Source organism: Ictalurus furcatus, chromosome 13, assembly GCF_023375685.1.
Source record: "Ictalurus furcatus strain D&B chromosome 13, Billie_1.0, whole genome shotgun sequence".
NCBI lineage: Eukaryota > Metazoa > Chordata > Actinopteri > Siluriformes > Ictaluridae > Ictalurus > Ictalurus furcatus.
The window spans coordinates 25879350-25892138 of record NC_071267.1 but is presented as its reverse complement, the minus strand read 5'-3'; the positions used below and the strand labels follow the sequence as shown (position 1 = coordinate 25892138).

Sequence of the window (12789 nt, the reverse complement as noted above, 5' to 3'; positions counted from 1 at the left end):
CATAAATATGACTTTATTTAAATATCTTTTTTTTTATTATTCGCATAATAATTTTCATGTGGCTTATTATTATTATTATTATTATTATTATTATTATTATACCTTGATTCATGTTTGCATAATTTATGCGTATGTGTAATATATTATTCAAATTAAATTAGCGTTAACCAACTGATTTTTTTTAAAATAATAGATCGTTAAGCATATTTGTAGACATTTTTACATTATATAAAAAAACTTTTATATTACATTATTACATTAATGTACATTTGCTTCGTTCTAGAAATGAACACTATAAACGTAACTATAAACAGATTGAAAAAAGAAAAGAATTACGCGTCGTTCGTTAATATATAATTAAATATTACAAATCGTAACGCTGTGGGAGAAAAGGAATAGAACACGCTGGGGTGTGCTTGTCTCAGAAAATAATGACCTTTACGATGGTGGCAGTACCTGTTCTTAATCACGCCACCCTGTCATTGATTATTTTCCTATAACTGCACACCGCAGCTTGTTTTATTCCTTATACATCCTAACGGGAAATGGATCAATTTGCCTTCGTTTTGACTTGCGTATTTGGCGTGAAGGATGGTGGGTTTGTTTTTGTGTCACTTCAGCTCAGGGTGTATCGTTGCTCAAAGAGGCAGAAGGGTGTTAAGGATCCTGAGCGCCTGGGGGGTAAGAAGCTGTTCCCGAGTCTGGTATTAACGGTGTGGATGCTTTACTACCGTCTGCCAGGAAGCAGAGAGGAAACGACAGCGTAGTGTGAGTCCATGCAGGATGCTGGTGGCCTTTTGGACGATACTTTACTCCGGTCCTCGATGATGTCCTCGGTTGTTATAGCGAAGATGATGTTAATGCTTAGAACAACATACCAGTCGACTGGGCTAGTCGTATTCCTTTCGTTGTCACCAGGACCAACCGGTTACATGGCAAAACATTCAACAGATGTAGTCAGTGCAGAATTTTCTCAGCTCTGTGCTCTCTTACTCTCTCGTTCTCTGGACCGTCTACCATAACCACGCTGGTCTTTCTCTCTGAACAAACTTCCACAAGAGGGCAGACTTGCTTCACGCTCGCTTCGGTGTGTCACCAGAGAACCTTGTGTCTCTGGAGGAAGGGAGGGAACCGGAACGGGCGGAAAGTGAAGAGTCAAATCTAAATCACACAGCACGCTGTTTGCGACAGGTCGGTCAGACGACTCTCAGTCCGGGGAGATCGCACTGCTGTTGTTTGGTTTATTTTACCTTTCACACTCCTGTCTGTGTTTGGGGAGCAGATTCGGAAAAGACAGAGCCTGGTGCTGTGCTCATACGGATAATTCTTTTGTAAAAAACAAGAGCGATCTGAAATTAAAGACGTACACTTGTGATTTAAACATCGATATACAGTATCTGATCGAACCTGTAAAAGTGTTTCATGTATCATGTAATAATACCTTAAAGTGCACCTATTATGTTTTTTCAGATATTACCTTTCCTGTAGTGTGTTATATACGTAGCTGTTTGGGAACGTAATAAAGTCTGAATAAAAAGGAACCGATTCTGAACGGCTGAATCGACTCGTTAGTGATTCCAGACTTACTTCCTGTACGAACCTACGTAGGTTTGTAACACAAAGCCCCGCCTCTCGTCTTCATCGGCTGCTCGCTGACAGACGGAGCTGAAACTCGTTACGGTTGTGGGCGTTTCCTTTTTGTTCTACACGCTGACAGCGGTTAGACCAATCATGACAGACTGGGATGTCTGACCAATCAGAGCAGAGTATGCTCTCTGAAAGGAGGAGTTTAGAATGAATCATTTAGAACGAATCATTTAACGAGTCGTTTGTGACACTGGGAGGAGAAAAGGTAATGCTGCGGTTTAAATCATGAGCACGTTAAAGTGTTTTGGAGCTCGGATGCGTGTACATCTGATGTACGAGAACTTTAAAACAAAATTAGGCGCGTTTCAAATCCATAATAGGTGCGCTTTAAGCGAACACTCTTAAAGCAGGCTGATCGGTCATTCTGTCTGTCAAAAGCAAATAGTAGCATTTCCTATGGTGGTGTAGAATTTGTACTCCTCAAACAGTTTAAAGTGAACTTATAAAGATAAACATGTGATTTCATCGTGTTACGTTCGATCTGATGACGTTTTTCCTGCTGCATTTCTCGTCCTTTCTTTGCTCGGGTTGCTCACTAGATATTCTTCTCCATTGCCTGCTAAATCCACCCTGAACGATTTGCATAGTAATCTTTCTAATCAAAGTGTGGTCCTCAGTGGTGTCAGCTTAGACGCTTTTAGACTCTTTAAGACGCTTTTCTCAGCGTCATATAGCTGCATTGCATTCTGGGATTTTGAATTCAGCTGAATTTCTCATCGATATGACATTGAACATCTTTGTGATTTCTCGGTATCATTACGAACTAGCGAAGGATCTACACTATGGCTGCTTGAAACTTATTCCGTGGACGTTCCAATACATCAAATGGAACTAAACATGGATAAAAAGTACTTCATATTGTTGTTTAATGAAAAAAAAAAAGTACTTATTGGAAAATTTATATGGTATAAAAGGAATAAAACACTGCTGTTATTGGAAAAATGTTACTGTTACTGGATGCTAACTCCGCCTCATCTCATCACCCTGGTGTTTATTAGTTTCCTAAAACAGCACACCCCAAAGTCATTTATTCCTCATGTATTCCATTGCTTCATTTAGGTGTTTATTTCTTCATACGAAACAACACTATCTGTCAATCAGTACGTTTACATGGACGACGATAATCCGATATGAACCCGATTAAGACGATACTCTGATTAAGAAACTAACATGTAAACAGAGATTATTGACGACCTTAATCTGATTAAAGTCATACTCGGAGTAAACGCAAATGGAATGAAGACGTGTGGAGTATTCCTGTTTTAGTCGCATTATGGACGTGCGTTACAGACACGTACACGCCTTAATCACACTATTAACGTCGTGTGGGAGTTTTCACCGCACTGTGAGACAGGACACGATCACACATGGCAGCGCTCGACCGTTTGACGTCAAACAAGAGAGCACGGCTGCGTCCCAAACCGTGTACTTACCTACTATATAGTAGGCGTAATACATGTATCTCAGCTACTATATAGTAGGCAAGTGCACGGTTTGGGACGCAGCCCACGTCTTCAAGCAGTCGTCTATTTGCACGTACAGCACGACAAATAATTAACCGCACTTGAAGCATTCGTAAAAATTAAAATTAAAAACACCCAGACCTGTATACGGTCCCATAACGAAGACCAACTGTATGTCGATATGTGAAATTCTGGAGGGACGTCAGACGGCGTGGCGTGGGGACGTAATGACGTGTGATGTTAATCGATCTATGTTCTATAACATGTACAACCTGAACATGAAAGGAATATTCTAAAAGCGACTCTTGTAAACACCTTAATCAGAATACTGTCTTATTCAGAATAAGGTCAATAATTAGATCACTGCTGTCCGTGTAAACGTAGTCACTGATATTATTAGACTTTTAGTTCTACTCAAGTTATTATTACTTTTTTAATTTCTAGCTGCACTGTCCGTGTCACTGTCCGCATGCCGTTTACCTGGACCGGATTGAACTGTGCATCGTGGAGACACGGCCTCACTCGAGAAAATCACACCCTGTACCTTTAGGAGCTAATCGTAAAGCCATGGTAGCCTTCAGAAATCCTGATCACTATCTTTCCATCTGCCATTCACTCCATCGCTCACCACTCCATCTCACTTTACGGACTAAACCTCGCCGTGGGAGGCTCATCTCTCCAAAGGGACAGCTTGAGCGAGGAAGCAGGCCTACTTTCCCGTTCTCGCTTTACTCTCCGTCGTTCCCCAACGCCTGGAGGGACCTCTAATCAATGCTGCGCTCTCGCCCCGGCTCATGATCTCCGTCCTTCAGCAACCTGATGCGATTGCTAATTGCGCTGTTTGTGTAGAGCCGTCCATCACGCGGCATCTCTGAAAGCGAGCCGAGGCGTGCTTTATGATGTTTTCAAGGCTGTGACTTATGCATTTCAAACCCATGCCTTTCGGAGAGAGAGTCCCTGGTCGGGCTGTCCATGAGGCTGAAGCTCTGATAGACTGTGTCTCAGGGTGTCTCTGGAGGGTGTGTGTGTGTGTGTGTGTGTGTGTGTGTGTGTGTGCGTTGGTGCTACAGGCAACAAAAGCCTGTCCAAGGCTGAAGGAGTGTCCTGCACCAGCGCCACTTGGTATTCATTACACACGGTCACCCTCCGGGGTGTTTTTATTAACATTCCAATCAGCGGCAAGCGAGATTGCTCGATCTGCGGAAACAAATTGGGAATAGTCTTTGATGTAGGAGTTGAAAAACATTCCTGCAAGAGGAAGTACGGCAAAAAACTTGACGTGCGACGCACACAGGCCCTCAGTTAGAGACACACAGTGGAATTATTCGCTTTTTTGGATGCTAAAATGGTGGCATAAACACCGTGTGTATGAGGTGGGCTCCAACTAAAAGGGTATAAGGGCAATTTTTTACCGTCATACATGCGGGATCAGGTGGTTTTTACTCTTATGTGTGCGGAAGCGGGCGATTTTTACTCTCATGTGTGCAGAACTGAGGGAATTTAACTCTTAAGCGCCCGCAAGCGGCCGATCTGTACTCTCAAGCCGGAGTTTTTTTTTAAATTTTTTTTTTATCTCATGCATGCAGGACTCAGGGATTGCACACACTTCTACTCCGAGGACCGGAAGCCACAGAAACATCGCCAACCTTGTCCTTATTCGATGATGGACACTTCTCCTGCTTCTCCAGGGCTCCGTGGTTGACCCGATTCCTCTTTACTGTGTCAGTGATGGATTTTTGCAACACAGTCACACTGACAGCTGCAGTTCTGTCCCAAAAAGCACACTTTGCTCTTGCAGCACTGAGGATGACGAAGAAAAGACATAAGGTGTCATTCCTCACTCAGGTCTGTCGTCGCTCCAGAAGAAAACGGCTCTATCCGTACCTCCGGATAGTGCGAGGACGACACTGAGGAGTTTGTTTCAGAGCTAGTGCTGTAGCTCTAAAGCACTGGCAGATCGTTAAGGTATAAATATATACAATAAAGTTGGTTAGTCAGGTGGTGCCGCGGGAAACGCTACCACTTCAAATCTCCAGGGTCCCCGGCTAGTCTAAATGACTCGAAATTGCCCCTAGGTGTGAATGTGTGAATAGACATGTGATATAAATGACACACTATTTTTTTTTTTTTTTCCTTCAGAAAGCTTGACAGAAAGGTTCACAACGCATCTGGGTGTGACTAGAGGAGTGCATCGAGGACTGGGATCCCATGGGACGTGATTAAAAAAGATGAACGCAAGGTTTTTACTTTCACACTTAAATAAACAGTGGTTTAAATTGTGCTACCAGTAACCAACTCAATTTTTTAGAAAATATTGCAGGCCTGTGTGAATGGGAATTTAAAAAAAAAGAAAAAAAGAACACCCCAGCTTTGCGCAGATCTCACCAGAGATCTAGTTGAGAGCAATTATGAACTGGAGTGATGTAGGTGAGGTGGAGGAACTGTCAGAGCCAGAATTCACACGCCAAGTGGACGTCTGGGGTTTGCCCAATGTTTTCTAGTGCTTCCAGGGGCAGAGTGGTAGGGTTCTATCCTCTTCTCCTATTAAAACTGTTTCGGCCATCCCCACTATGGGTTTAATGCCGCCTCAAAGTCTTCCACAGAAGTTTGTGCGTACGAGTTGATTTCAATGTGGTTGGTGTTCAAATGGTTTTGGCCAGAAAAAAATCTTTTGTTTTTATATATTTACATCATCAACAACAAGAACTTCATTTAACCTTTAGTAAAAGAAAATGAAGAGCTCAACAATTAACAGTTATGGAAAATGACCACTTAAATCTGACCGTTTGCTGTAGACGGCTAGCGTAACTCGGAAAGTCAGAGGTTATAGAAAAATTACCTGAATAACCGAGTAGGAATTACAGCAATGATTTGGCATTCATAGAGGCACGGCGGCTTAGTGGTTAGCACGTTTGCTGTTCGAGGTTGGGGGTTTGATTCTCGCCTCCGCCCTGTGTGTGCAGAGTCCGTAATGTATGTTCTCCCCATGCTTCGGGGGCTTCCTCCAGGTACTCCGGTTTAATCCCCCAGTCCAGAGACTGGGTTATGGGCTGATTGGCATTTCCAAATTGCCCATACTGTGTGAATGGGTGTGTGATTATGTCCTGCAATGGGTTGGCACCACGTCCAGGGTGTTCCCTGCCTTGTGCCCCGAGTCCCCTGGGATAGGATCCAGGCTCCCTGCGACCCTGGACAGGATAAGAAGTACATTAAATGGATGGATGGATGGATGGATGGATGGACGGACATGGCGTGAAGGCAGCATATTAGTCGTATATCTGACCTCTCTTGGAATAATGATTAGTGGAAAGTTAGGGTTGCAAACACTGCTGTGAATTCTAACCGGGGTACTGACGTGAGGTCACCTGTTGATGGTCTCGCCCTTCACGTGTTCCTCTCGGTAACAGATCCGACCACACCTCCAAGACCACTGAGCCACTGGTACTTTCAAAGGAAGGAGCTTATTTAGAGAGATCTATCCTCTACTTTGTATCACTTGCATACTTCTAAAGGAAACAAATATCTCACCTGTTACTTGATGAAGTCCCACCTGAGCCGAGGCTTGATCCGTGATGGTCACACTGAGACGTACACAGAGAGCAGCTGCTGTGAATCACGCCTCAGGTCAAACCCTGAGCACGTACTGGATGAAAGGAAGTTGTAAGGTGTCAGGCCTGATGTGTCAGTGTGTTCAGGATAAACTCTTTAAAGACAGGCCAGCCAGTGTGAGGCTTAGTGGACCGGTCAGGGTGAGAGACGCACTTACCTGCCTGCTGAACCACCAGTACAGAGCTCTGTTTGAGCGAAGCTTATCCTTTACTTGTGTCTGAAGCTTTCTGCCTGCAGAAACAATACACACACTGACAAGTAGATCGTTGTTGGCTTGACTGTAAACTTATGAAAAACTCCAGGGATAGACTCTGACTCCACCGCTGACCTCACCATCAAGAATGGAGTGCTTCTGTAAAAATTTTTATCATGTCTAAAAAAACAAACCAAGTTTTTTTTTTTTTTTTACCAGCATGTCTCAAGAAAGCTGGAAGGGTCTCAAGTCATGTACAGTGACATCACCTGCACTAAGACCATGGTCTATTTCATTAACAAGCTGACAAAACACAACGTAGCGCATTCGAATATTTCAAATAATCTGCAAAACAATAAGACGTTGCTATTTACGTGCACTCAGATAGTCTGATAATGTGAAATGTCTGTGGATGGATAAATTTGCCCTAATTAACATGTACACATTTTAATATTGGTTACACGCCTGCGAGTTATCACTCAAAACTACGACAAAAAGCTCACGCTTGTTTTTCCCGGTTAATAAAAACGGCAGATGAGCCAATCACAACATGAATTAGAAATGACTGACGATTGATGACTGATGATTGTGTAGATGTTTTGAACTCTCCCATGTTAACTGACCCCCTGGCGATAAAAAGCTCCGCCCATTTATCCCCATCTCACATTAGAAAATGTTTAGAGTTTATTAATGTGAAGTAAAATGCATCCGTCTAGCTTTTGTTCATCTTAGCTAACAAGTATAGAGTTGTAATGTGAAGTTCGATGAGGCGGGTCTACATTAAGGTTATTCCAAGAATTATAGTCAGAGGTCAAAACCAAGAAAAACCAGAACATGGAAAACAAGCCTCAGAAATGTATGTTACAAACAGCAAGACTTCGTAATGCGGCATAGACACGCCGGGATATACTGTAAGTAATCAAACAAATCGAGGGCTAACACCGAACAGGTGAACACAATAGGGTAACACGACAACGTTTTATATTCATTAAGGATGAACCGAATATTTTTGGATGAAAATAGCAAAACAGTGACTACGTTTACATGGACAGCAGTAATGTAATTATTGACCTTACTCTGAGTAAGATAATAATGTGATTAAGGTGTTTACATGAGTCGCTTTTAGAATATTCCTTTCATGTTCCCGTTTTACACGTTTTAGAACATAATTAGATTAACAGCCCGCGTCATTACGTCACCGCGCCACGCCGTCCGACGTCCCTCCAGAATTTCACGTATCGACATACAGTTGGTCTTCGTTATGGAACCGTATACAATTTTGGGTGTTTTTATTTATTTTTTTTACGAACGCTTTAAGTGCGGTTAATTATTTGTCATGCTGTACGTGCTAATAGACGACTGCTTGAAGCGGTGGGTGTGTCCCAAATCGCGTACTTACCGTCTGTATAGTAGCCGAGATACATGTATTTTTCCCCACTACAGGCCTATAGTAGGAAAGTATGCGATTTGGGACACAGCCGAACTCTCTTGTTCGCCGTAAAACGTAAAACTGCCGTGTGTCCTGTCTCAAAATGCGGTGCAAACTCCCACACGACGTTCATATTATGATTAAAGTGTTTACATGTCACTACTACACGTCCATAATGCGACTAAAACAGGAATACTCCACTTGTCTTAATTCAATTATTGCTTACTTCGATTATGACCTTAATTAGATTAAGGTAAGTAAAAATTGCTGTTTACATGGTAGTTTCTTAATTAGAGTACGGTCTTAATCGGATTAAGAGTGGATTATCGTTGTCCATGTAAACGCAGCTAATGACAGTGCTTTCCATTTTCCAAAAAAGGATTAACAGTGAAAATGTCAACCCTGTCCCTGTCTACAACGGATAGTAGATATGTAACTTGTAGAAAGGCCTATATTGATAATGTACTACATCTTTTCTTTCTTTCTTTTTTTTTTTTTTACTGTTTATTGTGTTTTTATTCCTCTCTGGTTTTATCAGGTCTGATTTTGTAAACAGAGCTAAAAGACACCTGCGTAGACAGCAATTAAAAATATATGGACTGTGTGCATCAAAAACATCAGCAAAGGCAGAAAACTATAAAGGAGTCTGCACTTTGTGAACCCTCACTCTCTTTCAGTCTGCCTTTCTCTAACTTCTTATATATATATATATATATATATATATATATATATATATATATATATATATATATATATATATATATATATATATACATATTTTTTTTTTTTCCCCTCAAATGTATATACCCTATAATTTTCTTCTCATTTGTCATGTCTCCAAGTACAAGTACACTCAGCCATGCAAAAAATAGCCTAACAGGTTATTACCTGCTCATATATGTCAAAGTTCAAGCTTAGAAGTGTCTAATGACATCAGCGCTACATATTTCTCTTTTATATTAAGAGCAGACATCTTGTGATGAATATGAAGACTGGGTACAATTTCAACCGTTTTTATATACGTGTCCTGTAGTAACCTTAGATTTAGAAATGAATCTGATAACCAATAAAACACAATAAAACATTCATTTCATTGTAATACTGACAGAGTGAACAGAATTTGTTGTACGGAAAATCTTTGATCTGTCAAAAAAAAAAAAGAAAGAAAAAGAAAGAAAATCACCATTTTAGTGATAATATTACAAACTTTTAGATGAGTAATTCCTGAAGACACCGTTGCAGGGGAAAAACCCTTTATCCGAGCCATCAAATTTTTAACACCAAGAAACGGATGTAATTAATTTACGGCTCATTTAAGATCTTTAAAAAAGTTTGAATTTTCTGCATATTTTGGATGCATTAAAAACTAACCGACCTGCTAGAGCGTAATCACAGGTAGGCTAAAACTCACATTAACTCCAGGTGAAGAGGAATCCTAATGCTTTCTTGTACAGTATGCAGGGCGCCAATATTTTCAGCAGCAGTTAAAACTTACGCACTGTGACAAGTCATAATACCGATTTCTTCGTCTGTTTTTTTTTGTTTTTCCATCCTGAGTGAAATGTCTTTTAAGCTTTTATACGTTGTAAATCCGTTTTTTTTAAATTATTATTATTATTGTTTTATACATACAGTAAGTGTCCACCGAATGATGTTCGGTAAGCTCTTTGTTTCCAACACGAAACTTCATGAAACTTCGGCTCGTTTGTTGTTTTTGCTTACGTATCGGAAAATTTCTCCAAGCGTGCAGGCATTAAACATGATGGAGTGACTATGACTTTGGGTGAACTCCATCCATCAGCCTTCAGTGTTATTAAACTGCCCGGGCTGGTGAATAATTCAAGATATGTGCTATACGGGTTTTTTTTTTTTTTTTTTTGCGGCTGTTGGATTTACGTCGTTTCCGAATGGTGATTGATTGAGAGATAATGATGCGATTACCTGAAAGAGACTCTGGTGTGTTCCCATTAAAGTGTCTAATGCTGCTGTTGTCCTTGTGGACCTCCTTTACTAATTTCCTCCCTTTCCAACAGAAGAAAGCCGACTCTGTTGTGCGATGCGGTTTTGGGACTTGCGTAAGAACGGTTAATTGAAATGACAAACGGTTGACAATGACAAACAAATAATCCTGCTCATGTCTGGTCTATGTTTCTCAGCAGTATCACGCTCGGCTAACTGACTCTACCATCACCGTCCCTGTGGGAACGATTAGAATCGATGACCAGATTTATACAAGCCACACTTTAGTCTTTATAACAGTCACTCATCATGGCTGTCCTCAGGCTGCAAGCGCACAACGTTTGGCGATACCTTCACCTCACATACAGTCTCCATTTCTTCATCAATTGATTCACATCGTGTCAGTACATAGATTTATTGGTTTACTGATACCATCCATCCATCCATCCATCTTCTATACCGCTTGTCCTTTTCAGGGTCGCGGGGGAACCTGGAGTCTATCCCAGGGAGCATCGGGGACAAGGCGGGGTACACCCTGGACAGGGTGCCAGTCCATCGCAGGGCACAATCACATACACACTCACACACCCATTCATACACTACGGACACTTTAGACACGCCAATCAGCCTACCATGCATGTCTTTGGACTGGAGGAGGAAACCGGAGTACCCGGAGGAAACCCCCGCAGCACGGGGAGAACATGCAAACTCCGCACACACACACAGGGCCACGGTGGGAATCGAACCCCCGAACCCCGGAGGTGTGAGGTGAATGTCAGACTCAGAGGACCCATCCTGGATCGTACAGTAGATCCATCTGTAGAGTTTATTTCAGGTAATGCGACACCACTCACTTAAAACTGGATTATATCGAGTAGGAATTAAAGACGCGACTATTAAAACCAGGTAATTTAGCTCTGAAAGACAATCGGAGATACAAAGGACTATAATATACACTGGGATTACAAAACACAGGTGAACAACCATCGCAAGAGATTATTGCCATGAGATGAGGTTCATAAAGCTAGCATAATGGTGTGTTTCTACACATGACACCTAGAGCGCTAATTAAAAGAACGTCATGTACAAGTTTTTAAGTCTTATTGCGATAATCGCCAAGTGTCATACTGGTTTAAATAAATAAATAAATAAATAAATTGCAAGTTTCAATGGATGTTAATGGATTTTTTAAATTTTTTTTTATTTAACTTTTTTTTAAATTATTGCTGACAATTAATGTAAACGTATGAAGTGAATCCTTGTATATTTTTGTTGATAAATCTAACACCTGGAAATATTTCCAATAAAGTAGATTTAAAAAGGTGCAACGTGTTTGACTTACAAGACACGAGAATGGAAGAAGACCCAGAAAGCCACGAGTGTAATGTGTTTATGTCAGAGAAATACAGAGACCGTTTTACTTTTACAACGCGTGCCGTGTTTGCCAGCAACCAAACTGCTCTCCCATTCCAAAACCCTTTTCATCGTTCCCTGAGGTTATTCGCTAACAAGCAGTTTTATACTACAAATATAATACATCACACTGTCTGAAGCTAATTCTGCCTGACTGATAATGTTTTTTAGCTAGCTATCTAGCTCAGGGGTTTCCTTTAGCTGGTAAATACTCGTGTCATAAAGTAATATTTTCCCTTAATGGAAAGTTTTCTTCTTCTTGGCTGTTCGTTGAGTTCATAGGCCTGTTGACTATTTCATTTATGTTTATTTAAATGTTGATTGTATGCAAGAAATGTTAATTAAACATTAATGTTACTAAGTGGCGTTATTCTTGAATAGCCCACGATTTCAGTGTTTTCCCGCAGCAGTAATAAATAGTAAATGGTCTGCACTTATATAGCGCTTTACACTGTGTCTCATTCACACACTCACACACCAATGGTAGCAGAGCTGCCATGCAAGGCGCTAACTTGCCATCGGGAGCAACTTGGGGTTCAGAGTCTTGCCCAAGGACAATTCGGTATGTGGAGTCACGTGGGCTGGGAATCGAACCGCCGACCCTACGATCAGTGGACGACCTGCTCTACCACCTGATCCACAGCCGCCCATTAATAATTAACATATGATCAGAATTCTACTCTTTTGTGTGGTAAATCGCATCGTTCTCAGACGCCATGACCAGCACCGGAAATTCCTAGCGAAAACTCTGATCTAGCTATATATACACCATTTATTTCATTAGCACTGCGCGGCTAAAGATTCACTGCAATACAGTGTTTCTCAGAAAACTTTTTATCCCTTGATTACTCAAAGTTTTCAGGCTACATAGACACATCTAAATATTTCAAATTTCTACTCACGTTTGTAACATGTACCATCACCCTTTTTACTAAGTTGAGATCCAATCTGATCCAGGTCTAATTGAGTTGAGATCAGATCTCAACCAGACCTGGTCTGTCAAGTAATCCCAGGAAGTAGGATGCAATTACAGGCGTATTTTATTATAAACAACTAAAAATATTCAACAACGACAA

At 41.2% G+C, this 12789-nt stretch overlaps 1 long non-coding RNA gene across 1 annotated transcript; it reads right to left on the bottom strand.

The window, feature by feature from the left end:
- Nucleotides 1–6210: 6210 nt before the first annotated feature.
- LOC128616806 (uncharacterized) lies at nt 6211–6951 on the bottom strand. The gene is made up of 4 exons (XR_008387489.1): nt 6877–6951; nt 6639–6753; nt 6466–6554; nt 6211–6298 (listed from the first exon to the last, which is right to left on the bottom strand). It is a non-coding gene; the product is annotated as an uncharacterized LOC128616806 (long non-coding RNA).
- Nucleotides 6952–12789: the final 5838 nt, after the last annotated feature.